Source organism: Prunus dulcis, chromosome 5, assembly GCF_902201215.1.
Source record: "Prunus dulcis chromosome 5, ALMONDv2, whole genome shotgun sequence".
NCBI lineage: Eukaryota > Viridiplantae > Streptophyta > Magnoliopsida > Rosales > Rosaceae > Prunus > Prunus dulcis.
Window position 1 is genome coordinate 4,294,699 of NC_047654.1, and position 4,636 is coordinate 4,299,334.

Here is a 4,636-nt window from a genome sequence, read left to right on the forward strand (position 1 = left end):
ACTGCATATCCAACAACCAATATTAAAGGCGCGCTGACGTTAGCTAACCGTTAGGTTTTTATATGTATATATATATATATATTTGGTTTCTGACCATTGGAGATCAAAACCATTGATTGAAAAGTTACTTTTATTTATTTATTTAAATGTTTTAAATTCGTATTGTTTAAAAAAATTATATTAAAAATTGGTTATGACTGTTGGCGGGACGAATTAGTCACGAGGGAAAAAATTATATACACACTTATTTCATCCAAACATTTCCTACAAATTCATTTTCTTTACGTATTTTGTTATTCACATTGTTTGAAAAATGTCTTCGACTTTGAAGGGACAAAATTGGTCACGAGTGGAAGATGAACATCTTTGCAAGGCTTTCATAAAAGCCTCCGAATATAACGTTGTGGGTACTAACCAAAAAAGTACTAGGCTTTGGGAACACATCTCACAAAAATACACAGAGTCTATGGAAGGCATCATCAATCCTTCCATTTACAAAGGAAGGAGATGAAGTTGTGAGATATTGAATCCAAAACACTCTATTCATTGACATTTCAAGATGAAGATAAGAGGTGCCACGTCGACACAAATCTAATCGAAAATATAGATAGTTGCTCCAGACCGACACGTGTCACTCAAAAATCATATCTAAACAATTATTAAGATTCCTTCAGGATAAGACGTGCCATGTTGACACAAAATCTTATCAGAAATCTTGTTAAATGCTTATCAATGTACACCTGTCATATCTGGAACATTGTCTCTAAATAGTAGTTTAATTAAATTAAACAATACATAGTTGTGGAATGTGTGAGTGTTGTACTATAGTGTTTTCAAAATAATAAAATATGGAGGGCCCTAAACTATAGCCCTACATGGCTGGAGATGGAAAATTTTAGCCCTAAACTATTCTTTAAAAAATTAATATTTTGGAGAGCTAAATTTATAGCCTTGGACTACATTTAGCTCTATGACTAGAGATGGCCTAAGCTTAATGTCATAAATTTTTTTTTAATAAGAAAGTATTAAGACAAATCCTTTGCCATAGCTTAATGACTAGAGATGGACTATCTAATACGAAAGTATTAAAACAAATCCTTTGCCATAGCTTAATGTCATAAAATAAATTTTTTATATCTAAAATTAATCATCAATTAGCATGCAAATGCAATCACAAATCAAATTCATAAAAGTTTTAATGTTTCTAAAGTTAAATATTAGTATGTTAGGTACAAAAATAAGCTCCTTAGTCTCCCATAGCTCCCCCACGCTACCTCTAATAACCAATCTTGAGATTAAGTCAATTGCTCAATGTTTTTTTATAGTCATTTTGTATATCCAAAATCGCGTTTCCTAGATGGTGGCATATTTAGATTGCAAAGAAAAATTCAAAAACCCTATAACCTAAAAGAAAAACCTAGCAAGAAATTAGATAAATATGTTTAACAACTAGATTTCCTTATTTAAAAATAAAAAAATAAAATTCAACAAGTTATATAGTGCTTGTTACTAGATAACCAATCATCAACTACCTAGATTTGAATTGAGTTGTCAATTTAACTATTTGATTTAGACTGATTTTTATGAATTTAGGAATTAGGGTTTTTTGCTTTTTGGTGTTAATAGTCTAAAGTAAAGAGGAAATGGATTTCTCACACACACACACACAACAATTATGTGGGGATTCGAACTTAGGACTTTTGGTTTGCAAGTTAAGACACTTTTCCATTGAACTAGACCGCGTTGGTTCAATAATTGATACTTAAGTACATATAAAAATGTACCTATACTTAATGCTGAAACTCCGAATCATTCCTAAACATTATCTACAAATATAATTTATTACCCTACGAATTTCACAAACAATTTTACGAAATTTTCTCGGCTATTTTTACCCAACGGTTGAGTGTTCTTCCTTGATTTGGGTTGAGGATAACCTTGTTGGGTTTTATCCTCTAGTTATGTATTGTTAAGCCTTTGCGTGGGGTGCAGGCCCAACAAGTGCTCTGCCATGTAAGAAATAAAAAAGAACAGATTCAGGAAACTGGGAAGGCCCAACAAGTGCTCTTCAAATCAATGTCTTTTTCAACATGCCCAACAACGTTATCCGTTCAAAATATTTTTTATAAGAAATCCTAGATTAGGTGAGTTTGATTAGGATTTTTGTAATTAAAATTACAATTAGCCTCAATGGAGATGCTCGGTCCCCAATTCGAAGCAATTATAGTGTGGTTTTCAACGGTCTTATGTGACGAAGAAGTACTTTTGCGTCACATTTTAGACGTAGTGTTTAAATTATAAAATTTAGAACTCGGATTTTAGCATGGATTTGGAGATGGCCAAAATGTGTTTCGGGGCTTGAATTTATTTATCTAATGAAGTTTCTCTTTGATTTCTTTTTAGAAAGGACGAACACCCTTTTCTGTGTGAAAATGAACAGTTCTATTTGGATTAAACATGAGGTTTGTGGGAGTGGAAGTCAGATAGGAAAAACATAAGTAGAATTATTATTAACAGTAAATATGAAGCATTTGTTAAAGCAAAGTAATACCAGAATAATCACAACTCGGTAACTATAACCTTGTATGTGAATACTGAATAGTTACGGCTCTTTCAGATCACAATGTAAAGGAAATTGGTCATGGGAGAAAGAAATCACTTTCATCAGACAGTTAGAAGCATGCTTGCTAGTCAAGGCAAAGACAAAATACAAATACTTCTGAGCTAATCCTGAGAAAAGACTACTGATCTGGAATGTGAGCTAGATAAATGATTGCAAATTAAGATGCCTAAATACTATTTTGGAGAAGCAAATCATGAGATAAAATTGATAAGAATCGTTTACACTTCGAAATTTTCAAACAAGTAATGAGGGCTTAAGGCATGGAAGAACAAACCCAGATGACATAACCTCAACAAACCAAACCTAAATCGATGCGGCGCACTTGCTATCCGATTTTCGAACAATACAATGAGAATAGCAATTACTATATGAAAATGCTAACAGAATATTGGGTACAGAAGCAAGAAGAAACCAAGAACCATTAGGTCCAATTGCCATTCTCATCTTTATAATATGAAGGTTTATTACACTGATCACCAGAAGCTTCTCGATGCGATTAGACTGTGTGTGGCTTTTATTCATATAACAGTAGTAGTTGAAAAACAATAACAAATAATTACAATATCTTATAAGGGTAAGGGTATTTCCATTTTCCATGAAGAATGCAGCATTGCTAATTGCAAATGCTTGCTTGTTTCAGGTTTTTGATATCAGGGGATGGCACATTAGAAATGGTCATAAGTTCAGAGACATACTTCTCATCCCCATCCCCATTTGCCACAAGAACCCTGTCCCGAGGCACGAAACTCAGATCAAGAACCTGGTCTGGTACAGGGTGAGAAATTGCAATAAGCAACTCCCTGGCCAGCTCATCAGAAACCTCCTTGCATGCTCCTCTGCTATCCATAAAATGTTGAATCTTTCCTGCATTTCAAATTGTGATATTGGTCAACTCCATAATTGTTGTCTCTCTTTTTAATTTATATATAGCCAACTCTTTCGAGCCTAATATCACCCAAAATCAATTCGAACGTTATTCAGTTTATGCATAAGGGGTCGTTTGGCACTGCTTCTCCTCATTATTGCTTTTCTAGAAGTGCTTCTATTAGAACTGAAAATTTTTATTACAAAAATCCAAATGTTTCCTAGAAAAGCACTCGAAAGTGATTCCTGAAAAAGCACCTGACGATTTTTGTGACTAGGAAGCACTCCTAAACAGACCCTTAAGCATAACCCAAGTTTGAGGATCCATTCTCCATGGCCATTACAAAAACACCATTCACGGAAACTCAACTTTCTTGATTTCTTCCCCACCCAACATTAAAGAAAAATAATAATTCCTTTGATAAATATTTAATAAAGGATGCGTGTGGAAAAATTGAACACATCAAGATCTTCTATGAGATATGAAAATGCAGTTCCAGAGATTTCATGAAATAACGAATAAATTACCAAATTTAACCAATTATGATAAGATTTAAACCTCAATTAGCTGTTTCTTTTTCCTAACACAGATTATCTTCTCTAATTCTCTAGTTTTATTCCCAAATCATAGATCTACAAACCCCATAAACAAATAAAAGGTAGAGCAATCAGGTTGCTCGAACATGGGAACGATAAATTTTCATTTTCTGGGGAACCAAACAAAAAGCTAAGGTCTGATGAACAAAAATGAATTAAGAGAAAAGAAAATTCATAAGAAAATAAATTAGAATAAACTAATTGGATAATCGCAGTCTTACCTCTGGCTGCCGTGCGTCTATATGACTCTTATCTTTCTATATCTCTATATCCCTATCTCCGCAAATTTATATTAGTTTATATTTTTTTTATTGGCTAAAAATACGATTTTGCCACTATTATTGAGAGGAAATTTACGGACAACATTCAATGTCCTCGAAATGACAGCGAAACTCTTTCTGGAAATAGATTCATTAACAGAATCTACGTAACCTACGGAACAGATTCATTAACAGAATTCACGGAACATATTCATACAGAATAGACGAAACAGAGTAAGATGAGACACATAATTAAAATAAATAAAGTAAAGTGAAAAAAAAAAATAGCTAG

At 33.1% G+C, this 4,636-nt stretch overlaps 1 long non-coding RNA gene across 1 annotated transcript; it reads right to left on the reverse strand.

Moving 5' to 3' along the window:
- Window positions 1–3,028: 3,028 nt before the first annotated feature.
- Window positions 3,029–4,431, reverse strand: LOC117627423. The gene is made up of 2 exons (XR_004585769.1): window positions 4,306–4,431; window positions 3,029–3,487 (listed from the first exon to the last, which is right to left on the reverse strand). It is a non-coding gene; the product is annotated as an uncharacterized LOC117627423 (long non-coding RNA).
- Window positions 4,432–4,636: the final 205 nt, after the last annotated feature.